The sequence below is a fragment of the Pongo pygmaeus genome, chromosome 7 (assembly GCF_028885625.2).
Source record: "Pongo pygmaeus isolate AG05252 chromosome 7, NHGRI_mPonPyg2-v2.0_pri, whole genome shotgun sequence".
NCBI classification, from domain to species: Eukaryota; Metazoa; Chordata; class Mammalia; order Primates; family Hominidae; genus Pongo; species Pongo pygmaeus.
In genome coordinates this window covers 68,490,527-68,503,748 of record NC_072380.2, presented here as the reverse complement: position 1 = coordinate 68,503,748, position 13,222 = coordinate 68,490,527, and positions in this window count along the sequence as shown.

Below are 13,222 nucleotides of genomic sequence, written 5' to 3'. Positions count from 1 at the left end.
AGTGATTGTCTCTCTAGTAATTGAATCAAGGTGATTATGTGAACCATGCTGGGCATACCAGAGTAACCATGATCTTCACTGGAGCCATTGAGAAAGAGATACATACACTTCTCTAAGGTTTAAGACACGGCGAACACTAATGCTGTAGCTATTGGTGACTCTCTCTTATTACATAGAAAGTCCTGGCCTCACTATGCACCTGATAGGGTGGCAAGTAGGCCCCAAAGATAGAAAAGTTCGTCTTGGCAACACATCATTTGAGCTTCCAGTTCAAACCATGCATGAGCCATTAGATTCACACTTCCTTTTCAGCTATGAATCACGAAATTCTTTTTTTAATGAAATTTCATTTGGGTTGTATTTCTGTTACTTGCTACAGGACATTTTCAGAAATACCGGAGTTAGTACTAGGGCTAGCATATTTCAAGGGACAGACTCAGATACTTAGAATTGGGTGAGTCAAGATAGGATCAGTTAGTGATGGTCCCCTCATTCTCAGATGAAAAGTAAGCACTGAACATATCTTGTAGCATTTCTGAATACATTTTATCTAAGTTTGGAAGAGTAGGTTCCAGTTTTGATTAGTTTCGTGGAGCCAGCTTTCTGACATGTTTTTGACTGTAAGAAACTATTCTGATCCTTATTCTCTTCTTTTCTTATAATAATTTTTTTTTTTTTTTTTTTTTGAGACGGAGTCTCGCTCTGTCATCCAGGCTGGAGTGCAGTGGCAAAATCTCCGCTCACTGCAAGCTCTGCCTCCTGGGCTCACGCCATTCTCCTGCCTCAGCCTCCGGAGTAGCTGGGACTACAGGCGCCCGCCACCACCCCCGGAGAATTTTTTTTTGTATTTTTAGTGGAGACGGGGTTTCACCGTGTTAGCCAGGATGGTCTCGATCTCCTGACCTCGTGATCCACCCGCCTCGGCCTCCCAAAGTGCTGGGATTATAGGCTTGAGCCACCGTGCCCGGCAATAATTTTATATAGGATTTCACTTTGTAAGTTACCTTTGTTCATTTTTATGTGAAACTAGTTTTTCTGAACTTTCAGCATGTGCCAACGTGTGCACATGTGTATGTCCAGGAGTGGAAACAAAGCCTCTTCTTAGTTGACAAAATCTTAAGCTACTAGATTATTTGACATTAATTCTTTTTTGCATTCTCTTATCACATAAAGAGTGTACTTTTTGAAAAAAACAGCATGTCTAGTCTTTTCCCTTTTTAGACCCAGATCTTTTGCCAGATAAGGAATGCTCCAACAGTCATAGTGCTCCCCGATCCTCATGTTACAAACAAGAAGTGATTTGCTTCAGTGCACAGTGTAGCCACCTGCTGCAGAAGGCTCAGCTATCTACAGGCTCTGCCTCTCAGACTTCTTTTTCATGGCTTAATTGCCACTGCACTCAGCAGTCATTCTCCATATCTAGTGTTTACTTTCATGGAGAAGAGGAGGGTCAATATCTTTATTCTACTGTCTCCAATAGGATGGCTGCCTCTGTTTTGGGGAAGAAAATATTTCTGAAGTTGTCTCTAGCCTTGGCTCTATAATTATGCATAATTTAACATTTATTAAATTCATAATAAAGCCTCCTCTAATTATTATTTGGAAACTCAAATCGGGAAATAAATCTTTTTCCTCTAAGATTAAAGAATGTAATTTGGTAAATACAGTGTTTCACAATTTTATTTAGAGACCATTTACAGCAATACATCAAATTAAGTTTTCCTGAATCGATTTATAAACACCTGACCAATATTTATAAAGTTAATTTATTATTATGTTGGAAATTGTATATAAAATTTATCTAAAAGTAATCATTAAATGTTGAAAATTTACTACATATAAATATATAATTTACACAGATTGTTTTAAAACACAATACATTTAAAATCAAGTACTATTTTTACTCCACTTAATGGTTGCATCATTTCAATATTTTATTTTAAGATGTCCATAATTGATTTGCATTAAATAAGGTTCACTATATATGCACAGGTGTGTTCTTTTTTAGAATCCTTAAAACTACCTGGTATGAAAATCAATTTAACATGCCTAGATTACTGGGAATTTTTCTTAAGTAAATAAATATATTAAACATATATATATAAGATTTATATATTATTATGGATGTATAAGCTGTATTTGTTGCAAAAATGAGTGAACAGAATATCCATCTATGATTCTTACTGTACCTGGGTCTATCATATCATCGAGAGGTAATGTCTTGTACTTTATGCAACAAAATTTTAATTGGATAGTAGACTCACATTTTCCTAGTTAAGTGAATATTTTGTTTTAATCAAAAACAATGAGAAAATATTTTTGTTTCAATGTGTAGTCCAAAAAAGTCTTTTGGCAGTGTCTACTGATTTTCATTCCTGCATTCATTAACAGAGAATGGAATAATAGATTATGCTATAATATATATAATATACTATACACACACACATACATATCCTGCCTGCCTAGCACAGTAGCCAGCATATGGTCTTGGCTCCACCATTCCCTCCTACATTTCACCCTTACTTCTTCTAATCTGACATTCAAGTAAGAAAAGGAACCAGCCATACAAAGTCTAGGGAGGATATTCTACGTAAAGAAAGGAACACAAAGGCCTCCAAGGTGGAAAGCGCTTTTGTTTGAGAAGCTGATTGGAGGCAGTGTGAGCAAGAGGTGAAGGGTATGAGAGAAAATGGACAGATAGATAAGAACCAGATCATGCAGGGCAACATACATCTGGACATTTTTCTCCAAGAGCAACGGAAATCCCCCAAAAGGTTTTAAACAGAGGAGTGACATTATCTGATTTATTTTTTAGAATGTGGTCACTATGTAGGGATGGCTTTGGGGAAGGAAGAAGGGAAGCAGCAGGGGCCAGGAGTAGCAGCTGGAGCTGGGTTAGGGGTGGCTGTGCAGCTCAGAAAAGTAGAACGAGTGAGACACTTGTCACTTAGATGTGACTGAGGTATAGCAAGAAGGAGGGAAAGAGAAGAATCAAAGACACCCCATGATTTCTGGCTGGATAAACTTGACAGGTTTATGAAGGCAGCCAACATGAGAAAAACAGATAAGGTGATTGAAAACTTGAAAGTTGTATTCAGTCTAACAGATCTGTACGCCATTTAAGCATTAATGTCAATTTCAAATAGTCAATTGGCTATGCGTGTCTAAAACCAGTATATTGACAAGAGCATTAATACAGTTTAGAAAACCGATTTTAGTCCCGATCTTATACATACGTATCATATGATTTAATTACTTATATTGTGATTAAGTGGTATTTTCGCATTCATTTGAAGATATTTGAGTCCCCTGATAATTTCTCACAAGTATTTACAAAGTAGAAAGTCATAAAATCTAATCTAAGATTTCAAAATAATTTTGTGAGGCAATATCCTTTATTTAATCTTGATCAGATGAAGGAATCACAAAAGTAATCTGAGATATCAGGAGCTTTTTATATGCAGATGAAGAAGAAAATACTGAATTTCACTGGGGTTAACCAGCTGGAACAGGTGAAGATGTTAATTGTACTCTTTGCCTGTCGTTTTATCTGTTATCTATCATTCCTGGTGTCTTGAAATAACTCAGGGAAGAAATAAGATAACTTTTTTTGGCACAGTTATAAATAATAGCTGTTTTGCAAGAATGTTCATTTCTGACAGCTGCTCATTTTCTCTAGAAGATCCTTTGACTTCAAAAAGCTACAAAGTATTCACTCTTGTTTTAGGGAGAATTAAATGTGACAATTGGCATATTAAAATTTTCTCACAACTGGACCTTAAATCTGAGCAAATAAATAAATAATTCATTCTGAAATATCAATTGGAAGTCAAGAATTAAAGAAAGATGAATTAGTTGCAATCATTTTGTTCAGTGTTGACTTTAAGATTGTCAGTGCACTTTGATTTCTCGACAGTTTAATTTTATACTACAAATTATTAGAAAGTACAATGATGAAAAATTGGACTCTGCTGTACTTCCAGAAAACCCATAAAAATTATCAAGCTCATTCAAATAAGCTGGAAGGTAACACTACAGAAAAGGGGAAACTGATTAATTTTCTCTTGAAAAGTAGTGCTTTGAAAGTAACTAACTTTGCAAATATTTAATAAAATTGTACATATTTAGTAAAAGAAAATCATGTATTACATAGAGATAAAGCAGTTGCACAAAAGCAATTACACAAAACTAATAATAGAATACCAATCAGTATATACATAAAATTATATACAATATGTACACATATGTGTATATTTATATATAACACATGTCACCAATCATTCATTCATTTATTCAAGAAACCTATTAAGAGTTTCTTCTGTGCCAGGCATGCAAGTAGACAATGTGTACAGTGGTTTTAAAACAAAGGAAGGCAGGCGAGAAGGAGAGAAGGAAAGAAGGAAAGAAGGGAGGAAGGGAGGAAGGGAGGAAGGCAGGAAGACAGGCAGGAACGCAGGCAGGCACACCACAATCTCTGCCCTTAAAGTTATGAAAATCTAGTGGATAAAAGCAGACATAAACTAATAAACATACAATGTGGGAAACGGGAAATAAAGACGTAGGATAGGACCAGAGAGTGGCAAAGGCTGCTGGTTTCACTTTGAAGACTGATCTGAAAACAACTCTAGGATGGAAACCTAGCGTGTGTGATCCCAGTGCAGAAATCACACTGCAGATACTGCAAATCAGCACGTCCTGCCCCATTAGCTGCCCACACAAACCCTCTGGGCCCCTCTTCATCATTCATCTACACTGGCTTTTCAGCATTTGGTGCAAATACTGATTTCTACAATCTCTTTGCACTTCATTTCTCGTCTTTTCTCTTTCATTACATAGAAGATTGAATTTAGTAGTCTCTGTTCAACAGTCCCAAGATTTAAGTCCAGCTTCATTGCAAATTAGAAATTATGGCATGCAGCATGTTTACTCTTGTATCTTCCTAAATTTGACTATATTTTAACAAATTGCAGAGAACTGGTTGACCTTACAGGGTAACCTCACTTCTTTTGTCAAAGATCATCTTTATTACATAAAAGCTACACTCCCATGTGTACATGGAAACACACTTTAATTAGAATATCACACACACACATACACACACACACACACCCCATTCTGATCTTCACTCACTAAATATATACACAATAGATATGGAAGAAAAACAAATTCTACATAATGAAAAACTTCAACTGATGTAAAGGTTTAGAGCCCACTTTGGAATGATGTAAACAGAGACAATACAATATGCTTGTGAACTCGATATTTTCCCCCTCTTGTGCATAGATCGGCCAAGATCTGTGCTTTTAAGGTCATCAAAATTCAGGTACAAAGTGAATTCAAAGATAGAGACAATGAGCAGGGCGTTTTTAGGAATTACTAGAATTTTGTTAAACATTTGGAGACGAGTTTCTTTTACTAGTTCCTTTAAAAAAAAAAAAAAAAAAAAACACCACCCTGGGCCGGGCGCGGTGGCTCACGCCTATAATCCCAGCACTTTGGGAGGCCAAGGCAGGCGGATCACGAGGTCAGGAGATCGAGACCATCTTGGCTAACACGGTGAAACCCCGCCTCTGCTAAAAATACAAAAAATTAGCCGGATGTGGTGGCAGGTGCCTATAGTCCCAGCTACTCTGGTGGGTGAGGCAGGAGAATGGAGTGAACCCGGGAGGCGGAGCTTGCAGTGAGCCGAAATCATGCCACTGCACTCCAGCCTGGGCGACAGAGCGAGACTCCATGTCAAGAAAGAAAAAAAAAATTGGTTGAAGTATAATTATGTAAAATAAGCTACATCCATAAAATATTCAACTCAATGTGTTTTGAAAGATGCATCACATCACTGCCAAAATCAAAATACAGACTGTCTCCATTACCTCTAAAGTTTTTTCATGCCCCTTCACAATCCATCCCTCTCTCAGTTCCTGGCACCAGGCAACAACTTATCTGTTTATGTCACTGTAAATTAGTTTTCATTTTCTAGAATTTAATATATGTGGAATCACATAGTGCATACTATTTTGTATTTGCTTCTTTCACTCAGCATAATGATTCTGATGTTTCTCCTGATCATTCTACTGATCATTGCTGTATCAGTAATTTATTCCTTTTTATTTACGAGTCATATCTACTGTATGGATATACCAACTTTGCTTATCCATTTACTGGTCGACAAAGGCATCAAGAACATACACTGGAGAAAGGACAGACTCTTTAATAAATGGTGTGGGGAAAACTGGATATCCATATGCAGAAAAATTAAACTAGATCCTTATCATTCACCATATACAAAAACCAACTCAAAATGGATTGAAGACTTAAATGTAAGACCTGAAACTACAAAACTACAGGAATAAAATATTGGGGAAAATACAGGACATTAGTCTGGGCAAAGTTTTTTTAGATAAAAACCTCCAAAGCACTGGCAACACAAGCAAAAATAGACAATTGGGATTGCATTGAGCTAAAAAGTTCCTGCACACCAAAACAGTCAATAGAGTGAACCTGGCAAATGGGAGAAAACGTGTGATGGACATTTGAGTTGCTTCTAGCTTTTGGCTGTCGTAAATAATGCTGCTGTAAATATTTGTATACAAGTCATTACATGTTGTTAAATTTTATTTCTCTTGACTAATACACAGGAATGAAAGGACTGGGTCATATCTGAGGTGTATGCTTAGCTTCTTAAGAAACTGCCAAGTTGTTTTCAAAGTGGTTTAGCATCTTTCGTTCCCACCAATGGCTAAAAGTTGCAGTTGTACCACATCATCATTAACATTGGGTACTGTCAGTCTTTTAAATTTTATTCATTCTAATGAATGTGTAGTGGTATTTCATGTACATTTTCTTGATAAGATGCTCAATATCTTTTCATAAGCTTACTTGACATTCATTTCTCTTCTTGTGTAAAAGTCTGTTCAAATATTTTACAATCTTTCAAGGGTTTTTGACCTTCTTATTGAGGTTTACCAAATCGTTATATGTCCTGCATACAAGGCCTTTTTTAGATACATATATTGTAAGTATTTTCTCCCACTCTGTGGCCTGTGGCTTTCATTTCCCTTTTCTTAGAAAGTGTCTTTGATTTTGATAAAGTCTAGTTTGTCAATTTTTCCTTAAAGGTTAATGCTTTTTGTGTCCTAAGTAATATTTGCCTATAGAAAAATAACAAATATTTTACTTCCTCCTGGAAGTTTTATAGTTTAAGCGTTTACATTTGGGTTTATGTGACATTTTGAGTTAATTTTGGAATTTGATGTAATGTAAGGCTTGATGCTAACTTTTCTTCCGTATGGATATCTAATTGTTTCAATACCACTTCTTTTTCCTACTGAATTCATTGGCAAAAATCATTTGATCATATACATGTAGGTTTATTTCTGGACTCTATCATTCAATTGATCTATGTTAATCCTTTATCATTTCTTCATTGCCTTGATTACAGCAGATCCTCCAGCCCCAGTCCAGCCTTCATGTGACTGAAGTCCCTACCAACACCTTGATTGTAATCTCATGAGAGATCCTAAGCCACCACTGCCTCACTAAACCACTGTCAATATTTTTGCCTGTGGAGTGAGGGTGATTACGGTAGAAAAGACTACTTAGAAGCCACTGGAACTGCCTCTGTCTACCTAAATAATAAACAAAAAGTGATACCACATTTCAAGAGATTGCAGAGATTAGTACCAGCACTGAGGACTTGAAATATGTAGGGCTGGTGATTCCCAGCACATCCCCATTTAACTCACTCACTTGGCCTGGGCAGAAGACAAATAAATCCCAGTGAATTATAGTTATCACCAAAAACTTAAATTGTGACTCCAATTTCAGCTGTTTTTCCAGATGTGGTTTTACTATTGAAGCAAATCAACACAACCTCTGAGTCCTAGTATGAAGCGATTAATCTGATAAATATAGGGTGCCTTTTAATATGCCCAGGTCCTGTGATTTAAGTCCATGAAAAAACTACAGCAATTGAATACAGGAAAGACTCCTTCAGGAAGAAGTTTTAAGTTATCCTACATGTAAGAACCCAGGGCTTGCTGGAGGCAAAGGAGATACAGAATGGGAAGTGGAAGGAGGAAGTTTGTAGTCCTAGCTATGACCACACAACCATTTACAGAAATGAGAACTAGTTATGAACATTTTCCTTATTTTAATATTAATATGTTTGCAGTTATTAGCAACTTTTTCGTCCTCTCTCCCATTCCTCTACTAGCTATCATAAGGTATGTTAACAGCAGTTAAGCTTTATATTTCAGTATTACTGGATATCAAAGAAAAAGCATGATGTAGAAAAACAAGCATCATCCTTTTTTGGAAGGAAAGACTAGTATGTTTTCTATTGTACATGAGACAGTTGTAATAAGTTTGTGGTGGCTTTGTCATGTGTCACTTTGACTAGACTAAGCTATGGTTTCCAGAATTCCCATCCCAGTATCTTTCTCATTACAGTAGAAGAAAAGACATTTCATGCAATATTTGGAAGGTGGGAGAGAAGAAGGACCCATATGTGTACCAGGGACCCCTGTTGCCCACATGTTTTTGCTGCCCTGCTGGCACATCTCTTTGGAATGGGCAGCAGCTGGGCCTGCAGTTGTCCCACTTCACCCTGGTTTCTCCCTCATCTTCTTCAAGTTTTGGTCAAGGCGTATGTTTTAGTTCTCTGAGAGAGCCCCATTTTCTCATGAAGGACATCTACAAAGTTGAAGTTAGAGTTATCGAGAGACTGACCCAGGGTCCAGTCCATCCTCACGGATTCCAATGCATGTACGTGGGTTCCAGCTCCATCCTCTCTCTCTCTCTCTCTTTATATTTCTCTGTCCTTCCCAATTGCCTTCCCTGCAAAAGTCAAGGTCCAGATCAGGCATGAAGATGGAAGCCTCACCAAAATTGCTTAACTAGCTCTCACAGTTGTGTGAGGTCAAGTCCCTGGAATAAATCCCTTTATATACATATTACACATCATCTGGCTTTGTATCTCATATTATTAAGTATGACATAATCAATAGTGTTTATATTAACACATGTTATATATACCTTAGTGGTTCTTCTCTGATTGAACTCTGATATACTACTTGATATAAAAGATTACATTTCTATAAAATACAACATCGAGTAAAAGTTTGGGCTTAAACGTGTTTTTGCTTATGTCTATGTACAAACAAGATAAGATAACTAGTTTTCCATTTGTTATAGCAAGAATTAGTTTTAAGGCATAATTTCCATTTCAAATTTTCAAAAGCACAGTTTCTATTTCTATGTGTGAAGTTGCTCTTTAAGCATTTTCTGTGTAGGGAGATGCTGACTCAATGCTACCATCAATCCAGCCCATCGACTTTGATATTTGATTGTTTGCACTTGTCATTTGGCGATCCATTTTAACAGGTGAGGTGAAATTTTTAGATGTAGAATTGCAGATCCTGAGACACAGCCTCCCCCATTGTGCCATATCCTTTTCCCTTAGTGATCCAGTGAGCTCTGTGTTCCCTCTGACTCTAAGGGGCACAACATTGCAGATGCAAACCTGCAATGGGAATGAGTCTGGCCTCATAATCTTCTCTTTGAAACTTAGACACACTGATATCCCACTGCTAACCAACTGCCACCATCCCATATAATTCAGACCACAGTGCAGATAAGCCATATACATTTACAGATCTTTTAACACAATCAGTACAAAAAGCATTTGAAAACAAATTGGCATATTATTGATTGTGGACTTGGCAGGGCCTTTTGTGGCTGGCAGCATGCATCATGCTGCTTATGTTTCTCCCCAATAATTTCCTTCCTTGAAGGTGGGAGATAAAACACCAGCTGGAATCAAGGAGACAACATGTCTGACAAGTTTCCTGCGCAGATACCAAGACCCAGAATGCAGAGAGTCATCAAACGACACTGGCTCTTTTACTAAATCATCTGTAGATATGTTTCTTTAGTACCATGGGGGCAGTTTCAATGGGCTGTGTTTGGTACTTTTAAGAATTGCATCAACTGGCACGACTTTTGGAAAAGGTTTAAACAGACTACATCAAGATAAATGCCAAGAATGCTTCAAATGAGCATTCAGTTACCAAAAATGTTTCAATATTGCTATTTAATTGTACAATGATCTTGAAACAAAGATCATTGTACAATTAAATGATACAAAGCTGCTACTTTTTAAAAGTCCTGAGTACATTCTTTGAAGGAAAAGGAATGGTGAACACACGTGATGTTTCACTGCATAAGTTGCATTACTTCCCTTTAAGCTTATTAGGCAAGCTCAGGTGGTTCTTTCTTTTTTTTTTTTGGTGTTGTTGTTGTTGTTGGGTTAGTACTTTTAATTACATGATTGTAATTATACAATTTCCACTATTCGATATTTTGTATAAAACCAGTTATAACTTACAAGATTTTCATATGTGACAATATGTATCAAACTACATACATATGCAAAGTTTACAGGCCATTAGGAAGCTTCATCTTAAAAATATCTTCAGGAAAATAAACATTCATTCAACCAGTTCTCTTGGCTTTAAAAAATATGATTAGAAATATACACTGTAAAAAAAAAAGACAATGATTGATCAATACTGATCAGTTACATTTTAAAACTTAATAATCTCTACATGAGTGCAGGTTAGATAAAAGTCTGCAAATTATTAATAGAAAACTGCAGTACTATCATCGGATGAACATGTCTGCTGACAATTCTACCAGGTAATTAAGGAGGTAATTCCCTACACAGTATAGGTGAATTGTCCAGTCTTTAAACACATCTGGAGTCATCTCCACTCAGTGATGTGGAGAATATCCTGATGTTGGGAAATGGAAGAGCAGCAGCTAGCCTCTCCAGGGCAGTTTCAGCGGGAGAGAACATTTAAAGGAACAATAAAATAGGTTCTGTAAGTTGCTTTTGATGAGCACTGCTTTCCAACATGCAATAATGATTCTTTTTTAATGTAGAAAGAGAGGCTATGTTAAGAACAGACATCCAATGAGTAAACTGCTTCTGTGGCTCAGACAGTGACTGGGAAAAGGGAAGGCTCCCAGGAGAGCCCTCGGGGCATGCACATGCCCAGGCCATCCCACCCAGCGAGCACACTGGCCTCATGACAATGCTTGGGAACTCCTCTAAAACTTGTCTAGGCCCAAGAAAAGAAAGAGGTAGCAATCACCCCTGTGAAGCTCACGTGGTTCTCATACACCTGCTATGGGTAGCTCTTTCAGGCCAACCCTCTCCTCTTCTACCACCTCCATTCCATAGAAGCTTCATTTGGCAAGAATGCTGATTTTCAAAGCTTTTTTGAATCTCCCCATTCTGAACTTTTTACTGTTTATCACTGCTTATTTCTCATGGAGGTGAAACCTCAATTCCAGGAAGCAGAACTGCATCCCTCTCTCTAAAACTCCTTTACTCTCTCCTTTACTCCTGTAGAAGGTCCCCAGCAACCAACTTCCTCCTCAGCACCCATGGCCAGGGCATATCTATGTTCAGGTGCTCTGTTTGAGAATAGATGCCATTCATGTCCACTGTACAACCACTGTTGGCAGTCAAATAACACACTTTGTCTGTCTATCCCTAAATGTTTTCTTCATGGCCTTATTTTATTTTATTTTATTTATTTATTTATGTATTTATTTTTGAGAAGGAGTTTCGCTCTTGTTGCCTAGGTTGGAGTGCAATGGCACAATCTTGGCTCACTGCAAACTCAGCGTCCCAGGTTCATGCGATTCTCCTGCCTCAGCCTCCCAAGTAGCTAGGATTACAGGCACCCGCCACCACACCCAGATAATTTTTGTATTTTTAGTAGAGATGGGGTTTCACCACATTGGCCAGGCTGGTCTCGAACTCCTGATCTCAGGTGGTCTGCCCACTTTGGCCTCCTAAAGTGTTGGGATTACAGGCGTGAGCCACCATGCCCAGCCTGTGATTTTAAATATTAGTACTATCCCAGCCTGTGATTTTAAAAATTAGCAATATCCAAATATTAGCACTATCCAAATGGATTTGGAAAAATTACTATGAACAGATTCTAGCAGTCTTCATATCTGAAGTACTTCTAATCTATCAAGAAGGCCACATATGCACTCATAAAATGACTTTCAAAATAACCAAACTATGTTTTTAAATAAGACCCCTGAAAAAAATCATTTTATATTATTTGTATATAGATTACTTTTCTTCTTTGCCTACTATTTCCATTTCTGCTGCTTCACCAAAACCAACACCAATTCACTATTCTTCATTTTTTTTGTTCTCTAGAGGATTTTTTATTCTGAATGATCTGAATACTCATTTTATCCTTTTACTCTGCCTGCATTTGTCTCCTCCCCCCACCAAAATAATGCCAGCTTCAAAATAAATGTATGAAGTTAAAAGTCAAGACAGTCATATGGGATGCAAGGTGGGGGATGGCAGCCTAAAAAGGGGCCCAATGGGAAGGATCTGAGATGCTGGTAATGTTCAGTGACTTGATATGGGTGGATGGGTATTTTCTGTTTGTAAAAATATATCAGCATATTTGAACATAATTCATTTACCTTTAGGTACATTCAAAACATTAACTTAAAGAAGAAAATTAGTTCATTTGATCATCCTTAAACCTTCATGTACTCCATTTCTCCTCTCAGTCTATCTTTCCAGTTTGCTCACGAACTTAGCAAATAAAAAAATACTGAATTCATTATAAACAATCTGAGGCAATCATTATTTTTATAATTGATTTCTTCCATTTCTACAGTCACAATTACATTTTTACCCAGGTAGGCAATATATTTTTCAAGCAGAAGTAATTTATCCTAGAGCTCTTCCCATTGATCATCTTCCCAACATGCTGCCATGTCACGTGGTCTAATTAGATGGTCTAAGAAACCATCCCATGAGGCTGCATTTGAATTTGTGTGGCAGATGATAGACACTAGAGCACTGGAACACAGTAATGACTCCCATAATTAATACCATTCAAAAGAAGTCACATGGGTGGTGTCATGTCCTTCCTATCAAACATAATCAATAGTCCTCAGCCACCATAGATGATTCATCCTGGTGCTTCTTCATATCAGAAAAAAATTGGAAAAGTAACTAAAGATGTAATTTTGTTAGGAAGTCTCTTACAAATCCATATGTATTTGCTATACTTCTGTGTGTACACACACACACCATACATGCATGCACACACACATCATGTCCACACACACATGCATGCATACACACATACATATACAGCATACACGCATGTGTACA